The sequence below is a fragment of the Chlorocebus sabaeus genome, chromosome 4 (genome assembly GCF_047675955.1).
Source record: "Chlorocebus sabaeus isolate Y175 chromosome 4, mChlSab1.0.hap1, whole genome shotgun sequence".
In the NCBI taxonomy this organism is placed as follows: Eukaryota; Metazoa; Chordata; class Mammalia; order Primates; family Cercopithecidae; genus Chlorocebus; species Chlorocebus sabaeus.
In genome coordinates, this window is record NC_132907.1 from 77,250,335 (window position 1) to 77,267,896 (window position 17,562).

Here is a 17,562-nt window from a genome sequence, read left to right on the forward strand (position 1 = left end):
CGGCACACCACAACCTCCACCTCCCAGGTTCAAGTGATTCTCCTGCCTCAGCCTCCGGAGTAGCTGGGATTATAGGTATGCGCCACCACCCTAGGCTAATTTTGTATTTTTACTAGAGGCAGGGTTTCTCTACTTTGGTCAGGCTGGTCTTGAACTCCTGACCTCAGGTGATCCTCCCGCCTCAGCCTCCCAAAGTGCTGGGATTACAGCCATGAGCCACCGTGCCCAGCCAAAAGCCTATTAAATTTTTATAATCTCTTATGTATCATCGTGACTAACTTATCATTCCAAGTCACCTAAAGATTTTCAGTTTGAAAAAAGTAACACACAAAAAAAGTAGGGATTTACCATGTTAGTAGTCTGTTCTGGCCACTATCCTAGAAAACTATTTAGAAGGTAAAATGGATGAGATGTGTAATTGATCAGCTGAAGCATGAGAGAGAGAGAGAGAGAGAGAGAGAAAGATAGGATGCCATCACTTTTTCTATTTTGGGAAACTGGGTAGACAGTAGTACAATTTACCAAGATAGGAAAGGCAAGAGGAAATATTTTCCAAATAATCATTACACAAATCTGTCTTTCCTTTCTCCAATGAGGTTTGCCATGAGTGTTGGGATCAACTCTTTCACTTCTGCCATTGGCATTCTATTGAATCATTGCTTAGTTACTTTGCTGCAGATATTTTTGCTGTGTTCCCAACAGTCCTGATGAAGCTAAAAAGCATCCTGTGTTACACAGAGAACTGAGATATATCCTACAGCAGAGACTACCTCCTCCAGAGTTGTTTACAAGCACTGCTAGTTGATATTGTGGATGACCCAAATGATCATCCTACTATATGCTAAAGTCTGTTGACTTCTTCAAACCCCCAAGCTTTGATCCTAACAGGACCGAATTTGAGATGATAAGACACGTTTTCTATCTTAGTGCATCTTTATTCTGAGTGTAGTAAATGTTTAGCATTCTCACAGAATTGCAAAGTTACCTAACTAATGAACTACATGTTAAAGATGAAGCAGTGTTCTGATCTTCAGTAGAATTTATCAGTAAAACAACTTTGAAATGGCTGCAAAGCAGATCCACTGTATATCAAGTTCTGCTCAAGTATTCCTCTGGTTATGGAGATACCAGCATTTACATTTATCTGTCACCACGTTTTTTTCTTTTTTCTTTCTTTCTTTTTTTTTTTTTTTGAGATAAGGTCTCACTCCATCACCCAGGCTGCAGTGCAGTGGCAGGATCATGGCTCACTGTAGTTGTGAACTCCTGGTCTCAAGCTGTCCTCCCCACTCAGCCTCCTAGAGTAGCTTGGGACTACAGGTGCATGTCACCATTCCTGGCTAATTTTTTGTATTTTTTTGTAGAGATGGGGTTTTGCCATGTTGCCCAGGCTGGTCTCCACCTCTGAGCTCAAGCAAATCTGCTCACCTTGGCCTCCCAAAGTGCTGGGATTACAGGTGTGAGTCACCATAGCCAGCCAATTGTGCTGTTTTCCAGATGTTGCTGGTCTTCTTGATTATTGCTTTGTTTCTCCTCGTGTTTTCTAAGTATTTGCTTATTTTGGCCTTTCATCAGTTTAAACATTGTCTTAATTCATTCATGCCGCTATAACAAAGTACTACAAACTGGGTAATTTACAAACAGTAGAAATCTATTTCTCACGGATCTAGAGGTTGGGAAGTCCAAGATGAAGGCATTCAGTGTCTGACCAGGGTCTTTACGCTGTGTTCTCCCATGCTGGAAGGCAGAGGGCAAACAAAGCCTCTGCTAGTTCCCTCTGGCCCTTTCATGAGGCACTAATTCATTCATGAGGGTAGAGTCTTCTGACTTATCAACTTCCTAGAATGCCTCATCTCTTAATATCAACACATGGGACTTAAGTTTCAACGTTTTGGAGGGAACACGTACAAACCATAGCAAATATACACCATGGTCTTCATCCCATTGTTCTATTGTCTAGAGTTATTGGCAGCTTGACCCAGCTGTTGACTTTACCTGCTGTTGGTTTCACTCTGTTCACATGGAGAGCTCCCCTGTGGGATGTGGAATTTTGGATGGTGAGCTCATTATCAGTGGGGATTTGCCTATGAAAATTCAGGGAAGTCTGGGTGGAGGGCATGTTCCTCCTTCAGAAAGTTACAGACTTACTTGCTTCTCTCAAAGGTTCAGGTGCATCACCAGCCTGAGACCACTTCTTTTTCTCTTCTCTTCTCTCTCTTTCTCTTTTTTTTTTTTTTTTTTTTTTTTTTTTTTTTTGAGACAGGATCTGGCTCTGTCACCCAGGCTGGAGTGCAGTGGTGCAATCTTGGCTCACTACAACCTCTGTCTCCTGGGCTCAAGCTATTTTTTCACCTCAGTTACCCAAGTAGCTGAGACTACAGGCATGCATCTCCACCCCCGGCTAGTTTTTTGTACTTTTTGTAGAGATGGGATTTTGCCATGTTGCCCAGGCTGGTCTCAAACTCCTGAGTTCAAGTCATCCGCCCACCTCAGCCTCCCAAAGTGCTGGGATTACTGGTGTGAGCCACCATGCCTGTCCTTGAGACCACTTCTCATGTTAATTTCTTGGCTTCCAGAATACCTTGACCATGCAGATTGCATAAATTCAACCCCAAACACACTTGACAGTAGGCCTTTGATAATAATTTCTTAGATGACTTGGGAAACAGCCAGGTGCAGTGGCTCACGCCTGTAATCCCAGCACTTTGGGAGGCTGAGGCAGGCGGATCACTTGAGGTCAGGAGTTCGGGACCACCGTGGTCAACACAGCCAAACCCCGTCTCTACTAAAGATACAAAAAAAATTAGCCAGGCGTGGTGGCGAATGCCTGTAATCCCAGCTACTATTTGAGTCATTGTGGTTACATGTAGCCATAAGATCTTCCCTTTCATCCACATTTAAACTGAGTCCCATGTAGCATGCAGCAGCAATGAGGTTATGGAGAATGATGGAAAAAGGAAGAGTGAATGGAAAGAAAAGATCATGTGTCTTCTCACCTTTCTTTGCCTGCCTTCTTTCTTTCCTTCCTTCCTTCCTTCCTTTCTTCCTTCCTTCCCTCTTTCTTTCTTTCCTCCCTTCTTCCTTTCTTTTCTCTTTTTCTTTTCTCTCTCTCTCTTTCTCTCTCTCCCTCCTCTCTCTCTCTCTCCTCTCTCTCTCTTTCTTCTTTTTTGAGACAGAATCTCACTCTGTTGCCCAGGCTAGAGTGCAGTGGTGTGATCTTGGCTCACTGCAACCTCCTCCACCTCCCGGGTTCAAGCAATTCTCCTGCCTCAGCCTACCGAGTAGCTGGTATTGCAGGTGCCCGCCACCATGCCCAGCTAATTTTTTTGCATTTTTAGTTAAGAAGGGGTTTCACCATGTTGGCCAGGCTGGTCTCGAACTCCTGACCTCAGATGATCCACCCACCTTGCCCTCCCGAAGTGCTGGGATTACAGGCATGAGCCACCGCGCACACCAGGGAGAAACTTTTTTAGGTTCTCAGATTCGTGTAGCGCTTGTGTTTTCATCTTCCCTCTTTTGCTAGCCCAGGGCCTCATCTTCTGTCCATGCTGCTGCTTTGGAAACAAATCATTTTTAGTATAAATACTGAGCTCCAAACTCTGCGTAGATACCTGTGAATAACTCAGAGAAAACTCTTACTCCCATGGAACTTAACTGTTTTAGAAAGGAGGAGGGAAACAATAATAAGTAAATTATATAGTAAGTTAAAGGCGAGGCATGAGTAATGGGAGGAGGAGTAGCAGATGAGGCAGAGGGGTCAGGAGTGGAGGAGGGTGCATGAGTCTAGGAGATGTATAGGCCATTGCAAGAATCTAGGTTTTTATTCTGAGAAAATGAAAAACACTGGGCCAGGTGCAGTGGCTCACACCTATAATCCCAGCGCTTTGGGAGGCCGAGGCAGGCCAATCACTTGAGGTCAGGAGTTCGAGACCAGCCTGGCCAACATGGAGAAACCCTGTCTCTACTAAAACTAAAAATTCAGTCGGGCATGGTAGCAGGCACCTGTAATCCCAGCTACTTGGGAGGCTGAGGCAGGAGAATCACTTGAACCCAGGAGGTGGAGGCTGCAGTGAGCTGAGATCACACCACTGCACTCCAGCCTGGGTGGCAGAGCGAGACTCCGTCTCAACAAAAAATGAAAAACATTGGACAGTTTTGTGTAAAGAGTGACATGATTTGATTTACATTTTAAGAGGATCATTATGGCTGGTAATTGAGATGAGGCTGCAAGGATGAACACAGGACCTGTGTTCAGAACACTATTATAATAGTCCCAAGAGAGAGGATGGTGGATTGAACCATTGTCTCTCGGAATTACCATTCTACTGCTGTAGGGACAGCAGTAGAATGGTAAGAAGTGGTGGATTTTTAATTTATGTTGACAACTGAGTTGGCAGGGTCTTCTAGCTGATTGGTTATATCATGTGAAAGAGAGTTTTCAAAGATGGTGTAGGAAGCAGAATAATGGTTCCCCAAAGATGTCTATGTCCCAATCCCCGGAACCTGTGATTACTTGAGGTTACATGGCAAAGGGGAATGAATTAAGGTTGCAGATGGAATTAAGGCTTCGAATCAGATGATCTTAACATTGGGAGATTATCCTAGAATATCTAAATGAGCCCAATATAATCACAAGAGTTCTTCAGCGTAGAAAAGAGAGGCAGAAGAGGGAGAAACAGAGAGATGGCGTCCTGAGAAAGACTCAGCTGAGTGTAAAGATGGAGGCATGCAGCTGTTAGCTGAGAAATGGAGACAGACTCTAGATGCTGGGAAGAGCCAGGCAGCATCCGATTCCAGGGCCTGCAGAAGGGGCACAGCCCTGACGGTGTCTTGATTTTAATCTGATGAGACCCATGTTGGACTTCTAATCTAAAAAATAAAAAAAGTGAAATAACAAATTGGTGTTGTTTTAAGCCAATCAGTTTGTGGTGATTTGTAACAGCAGCCACAGAAAACCAACACAGACGGCGCCAAAGCTTTGTCTGGAGCAAGCGGAAGTGTGGAGTTGCCATGGTGTGCTATCGGGGAGACAGTAGGTGGGAAAAGCTTAGGGGGAAGAATCAAGAGTTCTGCTCTGAATACGTTCCATTCCTAGAAAAAAATCTGTCATGTGTGTACCAGGAGGCCTGTGCATGCAATTTCATAACTCCTTAAGGGTAAAAAACTCGAAACACTCCAAATGTCCATTGACAGGAGAAGGAATAGGTAGGTTGTGCTTTAGCCACACAATGGAATATTATATAGCCGAGAAATGAATGAACTACGTCTTGCAACAACATGGATGAATCTTAGTCAAATGTTATAACGTTATAACGCGCCACTCAACTCCAGCCTGGGCGGCAGAGCGAGACTCCGTCTTAAAAAAAAAAGAGAGAGAGAGAGCTTATAGAAAATTTCCAGGCCTTATGCCTTAATCAATAAATTTAGATTTCCAGGGGAGGACCTAAAGTATCTGTGTATAAAGGATAGTATTCTGGGGGTGTATTCAATACTAAATAATTGTAGAAAATAGTCCCCTATTGATGGCTAGACAAGACCCTCTTCCCTTCCTCTCACCACGACCTGTCACCAAGCACAGCTGCTTCTCAGTGCATGTGTTCAACAGCCTGGTTTCCAGTTCCTTCCATGATTTTGGCCCCAGAAGATACTGTCTTGAGAGCTGTCCGAAGACAGCTTTCATTACTATTTGAGAGCTCAATTACACATTGAAAAGGATGTTGCAAAATTTTGGCATTTCTAGGTATCTAACACTGGGAGAACTTTCTAGTTGTTTATACCCTTCAATAGCTTATAAAGACCAGGTGCGTTGACTCATGCCTGTAATCCCAGCACCTTGGGAGGTCAAGGTGGGTGCATCACCTGAGGTCATCAGTTTGAGACCAGCCTGGCCAACACAGCGAAACCCCATCTCTACTAAAAATACAAAAAGTAGCCAGACATGGTGGTGCATGCCTGTAGTCCCATCTATCTGGAAGGCTAAGGCAGGAGAATCGCCTGAACCCGTGAGGTAGAGAGTTCTGTGAACTGAGATTGCGCCACTCAACTCCAGCCTGGACGGCAGAGTGAGACTCCGTCTAAAAAAAGAAAAAGAGAGAGAGAGAGAGAGAGCTTATAGAAAATTTCCAGGCCTTATGCCTTAATCAATAAATCGAGATTTCTAGGGTGGGGCCTAAAGTATCTGTGTTTTTAAAGCTCTGTGGGTAATTATAAAGCAAAAGCACTCCAATAAACACTTCACAAAGCCCTGATTGACTAGCTGGGAGGAGGCTGTCCTAGCTTGAACCTACACCGTGTCTAATCTGGGGCTTGAAACCTACTTGGGCACATCTGGTGACCTCATGAGACCGACCTACCAGATGTCTGTTTGCACGAAAGACAAAAGGGAGCCAGGGAGATAATACAGCCCAAGGAAAGAAAACCCAGACACAAGATGAATCCGAAGAAGGGTCTGGTGTCTGTGACTCAGACCTATGTTCGTCCCATGAACTCACCTCTGATTCAAGGGAGAGGGACAGGAGTCAGACACACCAAGTTCAAATCCTTGATGATCGTGGCTATAACCTACCTCTCAGAATCTCAGCTTTCTCACCTGAAAAATGAAGATACGAGAAATCCTTATCTCTTGGTGCTTCTGGAAATACTAAATGAGGGTGTTTGTTGAGTTATTAGCAGAGTGTCTGGATCATATTATGTGCTTAGTAAATGCTAACTTTATATGTTGAAGTGGAACTAGCTTTTGCTCTTTCTTTCTCTTTCTTTCTTTCTTTCTTTCTTTCTTTCTTTCTTTCTTTCTTTCTTTTTCTTTCTTTTTTTTTCTTTCTTTCTTTCTCTCTCTCTCTCTCTCTCTCTTTCTTTCTTTCTTTCTTTTTTTTGTATTTTTAGTAGAGATGGGGTTTCATCATGTTGGCCAGGCTAGTCTTCAACTCCTGACCTCAAGTATTCCACCCACCTCAGCCGCCCAAGCTGGGATTACAGGCATGAGCCACTGCACCCAGCCGGAACTAGCTTTTTCACTAAAACCTCTGGCCCCCTGATTGACCCTGGAGCAGACTACAAAAGGAGGAGGCAGAGAGGGGGATAGGGAGTCACCCCTGCATGGCTGAGCCCATCAGCTCTGAACTTCTGGGCCTCCCTCCTGCAGTAGCTGCAGACCTGGCAGGAGACAGGGGCGCCTGATAGATGCCTGTGAGGTCCACAGAGGCTGCATAGAAGGAGCAAGAACAGCAACAATTAAGTTGCACAGACAAATCCTCTAACAGGTTGGCTTTGCATCCCAGTGTGAGTACCATCCCCACAAGCATAAAGATGAGTCTTGATCGATCCTAAAACAGTACTCCCAAAGACTGCTATTCCGGAGGAGATGAGCTCAGTCAGTAGCGCCTGTCTTGGAGCTCCATATTCTTCTAACTTCAGTGGTGATGTGAACCAGCTCTCAAAAAATAAAAAAAAAGAAGTTCCCACTTGCAGTGTTTGCCAGTTTCATGGTGTAAATGCTCCAGGCATGGCTGTTGCCAACATGATGTTTCCAAACACTGAGTTGGGAAGAAATGTGCTCGGCTGGCTTTTACACTGTCCTGAGCAGCACAAGCCACTCCCAACAGACGGCTGCTCATTCTTCCGACGACATGACCCCTAAAAGCATATAAAATGTCAGATGCTCTGCAGGATTTAGGTGATGACGCCATCCGGGAGAAGAAATGTTTCTGTACCGGACTTAGCTCACGACTGCCAGTTGTACGTGATGTATTCTCTCAGCCCCGCAGGAACATTTACTACCCAGTAGTCATATTACTATTCTACTAGTAGTAACATTCTTTTAAATATTGTAAAGAACCTACACATCAGCCTGTCCGAAAGCTATTTGATGGTGCTTTGTTCTCTTTTATTAAAACTCTCGTGTCTTTGTAAGAAATAGAGCATTTTTATACTTTTTATTTTACTTTATTTGAAGACAGGGTCTCACCATGTTACCTAGGCTGGTCTCAAACACCCAGGCTCAAGCGATCCTCCCGCCTCAGCTTCCCAAAGTGCTGGGATTACAGATATAAGCCAGCATGCCAGCCCAGAAATAGAGCGTTTTAAGGTGCTGTAAGAAAAACAGTTTATGGGCCGGGCTCGGTGGCCCACACCTGTAATCCCAGAACTTTGGGAGGCTGAGGCAGGTGAATTACAAGGTCAGGAGTTCGAGACCAGCCTGGCCAATATGGTGAAACCCTATCTCTATTAAAAATACAAAAATTAGCCAGGCTTGGTGGTACGCAACTGTAATCCCAGCTACTCAGGAGGCTGACGCAGAAGAATCACTTGAACCCAGGAGGAGGAGGCTGCAGTGAGCTGAGATTGTACCATTGTTCTCCAGCCTGGGTGACAAAAGCAACACTCTGAAAAAAAAAAAAAGAAGAAAGAGAGAAAGAAAGAAAGAAAGAGAGAAAGAAAAGGAAGGAAGGAAGGAAGGAAGGAAGGAAGGAAGGAAGGAAGGAAGGAAGGGAAGGAAGGGAGAGAAAGAAGAGAGAGAGAGAAAGACAGAAAGAAAGGAAGAAAAAAAAGAAAGGAAAAGAAAGAAAGAAGGAAGGAAGGAAAGAAAGAAAGAAGAAAGAAAGGAAAAGAAAGAAGGAAGGAAGGAAAGAAAGAAAGAAAGAAGAAAGAAAGGAAAAGAAAGAAAGAAGGAAGGAAAGAAAGAAAGAAAGAAAGAAGAAAGGGAAAGAAAGAAGGAAAGAAAGAAGGAAAGAAGAAAGGAAAAGAAAGAAAGAAGGAAGGAAAGAAAGAAAGAGAGAAAGAAAGAAAGGAAAGAAAGAAAGAAAGAAAGACAGTTTACGATGCTATTAAGTTAAAGAGTGATGGCAGTATGGGGTTCTAGTTGTGGAAGTGATACCTGAAACTCAAGTTATAGAAAGAAAAAGTTGGTCAGAAGGCTTTTTACAAAGTTTTACATAGAATTAAGATTCATTAGAATGATATGACTGGAAAATTTGAAATTATGAAAAACATACATCAGCATGCATAAATAATCCACTGGAGGGCGATTAAAGTTGATTTCTGGGCCCCAACTCCACAGTTTCAGATTCAGTAGATCTGGGACACAAGAATGGACATTTCTAACAATTTCCTAGGGGAGCCCATTCAGAGGTCCACTGCCTTATACACGTAACACCTTAGAATTGGCATTTCTCAGTGTGCTACATATACATCGTGGAATATTATGCAGCTATAAAAAGGAATGAGATCATGTCCTTTGCAGGGACATGGATGGAGCTGGAAACCATCATCCTTAGCACACTAACACAGGAACAGAAAAACCAAACACTACATGTTCTCACTCATAAGTGGGAGCTGAACAATGAGAACACATGGACACAGGGAGGGGAACAGCACACACTGGAGTCTGTTGTGGGGGTAGGGAGAGAGAGCATCAGGATAAATAGCTAATGCATGTGGGGCTTCATACCTAGGTGATGGGTTGATAGGTGCAACAAACCACCATGGCACACGTTTACCTATGTAACAAATCTGCATGTCCTGCACGTGTACCCTGGAACTTAAAGTAAAATAAAATAAAATTTAAAAAAAAATTGGCATTTCTCTTGAACGAGCTATGGATAACTAGCATGTTTGCATCAGTCATGCGCCAACCACAAAAATGGAATGGACGTTTCCTGCTACCCAGGGGGCTATTGACACATTTTTCTTGGTACCATGTTTTGTTCAACTATCCAGTCTATACTTACTAAACAGACTGCAATAAAAAGTCTAGAAGCTATTCTTGGAATGAAATGAACTTCCAGAAGACTGATAACATTAACATTAAGTGTTAAATGAAATTTATTTTAGGAGCTTCAAGGGTGTGTTTGGTTCATTGGCTGTCTCCTCAGAGAAACCATTTTCTCTTCAGCCTCAGAAAACAAAAGTTACATAACACGCCTGACATTGCACAGAACACAGTGGACAGACGTGGTCTCCACAATGGAGCTTTCTGCTTTTTGCCTCTGTTTAGTGCCTAGAACATGGCAGGTGTGCAAGACATGTATGCAGAACTGTGAAATCATTGGAGGGAGAGAGAGGAGAGAGGGAGACACAACACTGGTAGAATAAATCTTCAAGGTTGTCCATAGGAGTCAGAGCTGGCTCCTTATATTTCTCCTTCCCTCCCTCCCTCCCTCCCTCCCTTCCTTCCTTTTCTTTCGGAGTCAGAGCTGGCTCCTTACATTTTCTTTCTTTCTTCTCTCTCTCTCTCTCTCTGCCTTTCTTTCTTTTTGAGACAGGATCTCACTGTCACCCAGGCTGGAGTGCAGTGGCACAATCTCAGCCTCAACCTCCTGGGCTAAGTGATCCTTCCACCTCAGCCTCCTGTGTAGCTGGGACTACAGGTGCACACCACCATGCCCAGCTAATTTTTCTATTTTGTGTAGAGACGGGTCTTGCCATTTTGCCTGGGCTGGTCTCAAACTCCCAGGCTCCAATGATTTGCCCACCTTGGCCTCCCAGATTGCTGGAATTACAGGCGTGAGCCACCAAGCCCAGCCTTGTGTCCTTATGTTTCTGAATTATTTTGCTGCTTTCCAAAATCCCTCTCTTCCCTCTTCTTAAGACGAAAGTTGTTCTGTGTACAAAGGTAATTGATATCATAGCCGATGCCCAGGAGAGATTAAAACAAAAACTCCTAATGCTATTTTTAACAGTTGGTGTAAGCAGGATGTGCAGGTCATTGTTTTAAAACCACATCACCCAACAAAGAAAAATAATCGAGGTTGTTGTTTTGGATTTTTTTCTCTGACTCACTCCTAATGCTATTACCTTGTTTTCTAATTGGCCTAGAAACTGTTATTTCATCCTCTGCATTCTCTTGGGCCTATTTTTTTTTTAAATAACCTGGAATGGAATTAAGATCCAACACTCGATTTTCAATTTTACCCATATTAGGCATGACGGTCAAACAGTATTTCCCTGTCAGATTTCAGGATCATTGTGCAAATGGCATCCAAGCAGTTCCATCTCTTCAACTTGTAGGATCACAACAGACATACCTCGGCATGTTGGAGCCAGGGCCGTGTCCCTGCGATGGATATACAGGCCCACTGGACTGCCTCTACTTTTCGTGCATTCATTCCTATCTCTATCTCACAAGCTGGCCAGACGTCAAAGCTTTGTCTTGTGTTTGGTTGCATTGCTCGATTTTTTTGTTTCCTGCTGGTCGGATGGCTTTTAGGGTTAGTGATAGGTCTTTTAGAAATGAGATATGTTCAGAGGGTTTAGGGGCAAATAAATCACTCAAGGGGACTTAGCCTAGTCATTTATCCCTAACGCATTGCTGGCCGATGGGCCTCAGCGTGGGCAGTCTCTTTGGGGACTAGACGAAGGTAGATGGGACTCAGGTTCTTATTTTATTCTTTGTTCAATGAAAGGAAGTTCTGCTTTATTTGGAAAACAAATTGGCTGTTTCTGGAACTTGGGATTTTATATAATACCTAATACTGCTAAAGACTACTATTTATTCAGGTTCCCTAATCTGTCAGACAGTGTCCTAAGCAATCTACCAGCAACCCTGGAAGTTATGTATGATAAGTTCTATTTTACATAAAGGAAACTACAATGTAGCAAAGCAAGGTGACTTTCTTTTTTTTACGTGAAGTCTTGCTCTTGTCACCCAGGCTGGAGTGCAATGGTGCAATTTTGGCTTACTACAACCTCCGCCTCCCAGGTTCAAGCAATTCTTCTGCCTCAGCCTCCCAAGTATCTGGGATTACAGGCGACTGCCACCACACCTGGCTAATTTTTGTTTTTTTTTTTTTTGTTTTTTTTTTTTTAGTAGAAACGGGATTTCACCATGTTGGCCAGGCTGGTCTCAAACTCCTGACCTCAGGCAGTCCACCCACCTTGGCTTCCCAAACTACTGGGATTACAGGCGTGAGCCACCGTGTCCACCTGTGACTTTCTTTTTCCTCTCTGGTTTTTTTTTGTTATTTTATTTTATTTATTTATTTTTTTTAGACAGCGTGTTGCTCTGTCACCCAGGCTGGAGTGCAGTGGTGCCATCACAGCTCACTGCCGCCCAAACTCCCAGGCTCAAGTAATCCTCCTACCTCAGTCACCTGAGTGGCTGGGACTACAGGTGTAGGATACCACGTCCAGCTAATTTTTTTTTTTTTTTTTTTTTTTTTTGAGAGGCAAGATCTCACTATGTTGCCCAGGCTGGTCTCATGCTTCTGAGCTCAAACAATCCCCCTATTCGGCCTCCAAAAGTTCCAGGATTACAGGTGTGAGCCACCACGCCTGGCCAGCCAGTTCTATTTGTCTCCAAATAATAATAGAGAATGTTTATTGAATTTTTTATGTTAATCCCTCTATGTGTATTATTTCTTCTGAAATAAGAAAGATCCAGAAGAGCTATGAGACATGTCCAAGTCACATAGGGAGATTCGATAGTGCCTCCAGTTCCCAAAACCTTGTGTCCTTCTCATCTGTGACACAAATTTTTCCATGGTACTGAAGCACTGGGGAGAAGTCAGCAAAAACCTTGGTCCTTGCTATGAAGACAAGGTATGGGCTCTGGAGGCCAGGTGTGGGCTCTGGAGCTCTCTGGAGCCAGCTGCCTGGGTTTAAGTACTGGCTCTGCACTCCCCTTGCTGTGTGATGCAGTGCGGGTTACTTACCCTCTCTGTACTTCCATCTCATCATCTGTAAATGGAGATGACAACAGTGTCTTCAAAGGGCTGTCGTGAGGATCATTCTAGTAAAAAAAAGTCAGTGACCTTTTATCAACAATGATTACTTCTTATTCTGGGAGGAAAAAGGATGTCATAGGAGTGAATGTTCTTATTTTCCTCAGAAAGAACTTGATGAGATTTCAGGTCACTAGGATTAGCTCAGGGAACAGGTAAGATACTAACTAAAGAAATTAGGGTAAGTAGCTAATTAAAGTCTTGAAAACACTACATAGAGACCAAGCCATGTCTGCAAATCCCAACTCCCAGCATCTCTAGGGTTCTGAATTTTCTGGAAACACTGCAAGGAAAGGACAAGAGAGAATTCTAAACTTAACGAGGAGAGGGCAAGTTTATTTTATTTTATTTACTTTTGTAGAGATAGGGTCTCACTATGTTGCCCAGGCTGGTCTCAGACTCCTGGGCTCAAGCAATCCTCCTGCCTCAGCCTCCCAAAGTGCTGGGATTACAGGTGTGATCTGCTGAACGAAGCCTTTAATTTTATTTTATTTTATTTTATTTATTTTATTTGGAAGTTTAAATTGAACAAATTAATTAAAGTTGGGTTTGTTTGAACTAAAGTATTAATAATTAAGCAACAGTACAAATAGTGATTTTAACAGAATGGTTGATATATACATGTGCCCCCTTCAAAGTTATATGACATAGACTCTTGGAAATAACTTTTAAAACCAAACTAGTGGATTGTGGTGATGGTGGCACTACATTGTGAATACACTCGATGCTGCTGAACTGTATACTGATAAATAATTTAAATGGTTTTCAAAACTGAAGCCTATTCTTGTACATTCATGTAGAGTTGTACAAGGGAGTTCACTTTTTTTTTTTTTTTTTTTTTTTTTTGAGACGGAGTCTCGCTCCGTCGCCCAGGCTGGAGTGCGGTGGCCGGATCTCGGCTCACTGCAAGCTCCGCCTCCCGGGTTCACGCCATTCTCCTGCCTCAGCCTCCCGAGTAGCTGGGACTACAGGCACCTGCCACCTCGCCTGGCTAGTTTTTTTGTATTTTTTTTAGTAGAGATGGGGTTTCACCATGTTAGCCAGGATGGTCTCGATCTTCTGACCTCGTGATCCACCCGCCTCGGCCTCCCAAAGTGCTGGGATTACAGGCTTGAGGCACTGCGCCCGGCCCACTTTTTTTAAATTTGAGACAGAGCCTTGCTCTGTCTCCCAGGCTGGAGTACAGTGGTACGATCTCGGCTCACTGCAACCTCTGCCCCACAGGTTCAAGCTATTCTCCTGCCTCAGCCCCCTGAGTAGCTAGAATTACAGGCACGCACCCGGCTAATTTCTGTATTTTTAGCAGAGACAGGTTTCACTATGTTGGTCAGGCTGGTCTCGAACTCCTGACCTCGTGATCCACCCTCCTCGGGCTCCCAAAGTGCTGGGATTACAGGCGTGAGTCACTATGCGCCAGACCAGGAATTCATTCTTTTTTTCTCTTTTTTTTTGAGACAGAGTCTCACTCTGTCACTCAGGCTGGAGTGCACTGGCAAGATCTCGGCTCACTACAAGCTCCGCCTCCCAGGTTCAAGTGATTCTCCTGCCTCAGCCTCCTGAGTAGCTGGGACTATAGGCGCCTGCCACCATGCCCAGCTAATTTTTTGTATTTTTAGTAGAGACGGGGTTTCACCATGTTGGCTAGGATGGTCTCAATCTCCTGATCTCATGATCCGCCCGCCTCAGCCTTCCAAAGTGCTGGGATTACAGGCATGAGCCACCGCACTCTGCCGGGAGTTCACTCTTAAGCACAGAATCTGCACATTCAGATGTCCAGCAAGACCCAGGTGTATTTGTCTGTTCTCACACTGCTATAAAGATACTACCTGAGACTCGGTAATTTATAAAGAAAGGAGATTTGATTGACTCACAGTTCTGCATGACTGGGGAGGCCTCAGGAAACTTACAATCATGGCGAAGGGGAAGCAAGACACATCTTAAATGGTGGCAGGAGAGAAAAAGATGCTCTGTTGCCCAGGCTGGAGTGCAGTGGCACGATCTCGGTTCACTGCAACCTCCACCCACCGGGTTCAAGCAATTCTACCTCAGCCTCCAGAGTAAATGGGATCACAAGTGAGCACCACCACGTCCAGCCAATTTTCATATATTTAGTGGAGACAGGGTTTCACCATGTTGGCCAGGATGGTATTGAACTCCTGACCTCAAGTGATTTGCCCACTTTGGCCTCCCAAAGTGTTGGGATTACAGGTGTGAGCCACCATGCCCAGCTGAAACTGCCACATTTTTTTTTTTTTTTTTTGAGGTGGAGTCTCACTGTGTCACCCAGGCTGGAGTGCAGTGGTGGAGTCTCGGCTCACTGCAACCTCCGCCTCCCAGGTTCAAGAGATTCTCTTGCCTCAGCCTCTCGAGTAGCTGGGACTACAGGCATGTGCCACCACACTCAGTTAATTTTTCTATTTGTAGTAGAGATGGGGTTTCACCATATCGGCCAGGCTGATATTAAACTCCTGACCTTGTGATCTGCCTGCCTCGAGGCCTCCCAAAGTGCTGGGATTACAGGTGTGAGCCACTGCGCCTGGCCAGAAACTGCCACTTTTAAAACTATTAGCTTTTGTGAGAGCTCCCTCACTATAACAAGAACGGTATGGGGAAACTGACCCCATGACTCAGTCACCTCCCACCAGGCCCCGCCCTGATATGTGAGGATTACAATTCAAGATGAGATTTAGGTGGGGACCCAGAGCCAAACTATATCACTGGGCTTGTAAGTCACACACATTATACAATAATGAGTGATAACAGATCAAAAAGCTATTATTGGGCCAGACACAGTAGCTCACACCGGTAATCCCAGCACTTTCGGAGGTGAAGGTGGGTGGATCTCAAGGTCAAGAGTTCAAGATCAGCCTGGCCAATATGGTGAAACCCCATCTCTACTAAAAGTACAACAATTAGCTGGGTGTGGTGGTGCGCACCTGTAGCCCCAGCTACTCGGGAGGCTGATGCAGCAGAATAGCTTGAACCCAGTAGGCGGAGGTTGCAGTGAGCCGAGATCACGCCACTGCATTCCAGCCTGGGTGACAGAGCGAGACCTGTCTCAAAAAAACAACAAAAAAGGAGATATTAATGGCTGGGCACAGTGGCTTACGCCTGTAATCCCAACACTTAAAATCTGCAACTTTAACATACATCTGTGCTAGTAAAGTATCATTTTAAAGATTACTTTTAAAGTCAAAGTAGGACAAATTAAAGAGTAGTTCATTGCCTCTACTATTCATCGAATAATTTATATACCTAAAGAAGAACTATGTGTGCTGAAACCCTGCTTTTCATTGATCAGGATAATTGTACATCACAAACTTGAGACACAGCTGTTCCCCAAAACTGCAGTGAAAGTGACCAAGAGGAAATAGGCAGCTCCCTGGTCACAGGCTGAGTGAACTCTCCTGAGATGTCATCCTAATCCTGGAAGATGGGTGATCCATTTGGGAAGTCTTCAAAGCCTCATTAATGAATTCTTAAGTGGGAATGATAATAGTGCAATTTTAAAAACAAATGAGGCTCGGGCGTGGTGACTCACGCCTGTAATCCCAATGCTTTGGGAGGCCAAGACGGGTGGGTCACCTGAGGTCAGGAGTTTGAGACCAGCCTGGCCAATCTGGCGAAACTCCATCTCTATTACAAATACAAAAAGTAGCTGGGGGTGGTGGCAGGAGCCTGTAATCCCAGCTATAATCCCAGCCACTTGGGAGGCTGAGGCAGGAGAATCACTTGAACCTGGGAGGTGGAGGTTGCAGTGAGCCAAGATCACGCCACTGCACTCCATCCTGGGTGACAGAGTAAGACTCTGTCTCATAAAACAAAAAAACAAGAAAACAAAACAAACAAATGAGGAGGGAGAGCTTTGCAATTTAATTTCCAAATTGAAAAGAGAAACTACGTTCCTCCTTTTTTCTCTCTTTCTTCCTCGCTCACTCTCTCTTTCTCTTCTTTCTACTGATTTTTAATTTCTCTGTGGCAACAAGATAAAAGCACATTTACTTAGGATTCTTTAATTTCACTGGGGTTGTAAGAGGTTCTCTGGATAATGGGGGATAATTCATATGGCTCTCTTGTTTTTCATTGCCAGTGCTGTATGATTTGGTGGTGATCCTATAAACCAACGTTTGTCATTGAATTTCACCTTGTGCTTAGGTTGGACAGATTAAATAAAGGTAATGTAAAATGAAAATGGTGTTGGGGGCTTGTTCCTAGTCTAGAATCAAGGGTGTCTTTGGAAAGAACTTGAAGCCCTGCCTTGTCCTATGGTAGAAGCTTCTGGGAAAAACATCAAAGGGGCATTTGCTGAAGAGGTGGGGGTGAGGAAAACACCAAATCTCATTGCTCTCAGGAGGAACATAAGGTTCTACTTACCTGATACTACACTGATCTCACCTGCCCACGGAGGTGGGTTCACAGCCTGACTGTCAAACCTATTGAATAATCAGGAAAAGGAACCAACAGCATGAGAATACCGACCTATGTGGTGAAGAAATTCAAAGCCCCTTTCTGCACTTCCCCCACCCTGAACCTTCTCCTTTAGGTTGAACTGGGAACAAAGGTAAAGGTACTCCACTCCCAAGCAGGTGGGCTGATCAGGATAAGCCAAACGCTAGGAAATTTTATTGGCCCACATCCTTGTGCTGGAATCTTCCAGGGAGTTACAGGTGGCAGTGGGTGTGGATTCTTCATTTCCCTGAGGCCACTTTTTAAGCAAACTCAGCCTTCTTTTCTGTAACTAGAGAAAACGTCTGTGGTAGTTATTTAGCATTCACTATGTAGGGCACTGTTGTTCTCCCGTGGGATAGATACCATTATTATCATCCCCATTTTATAAGTGAGGGAA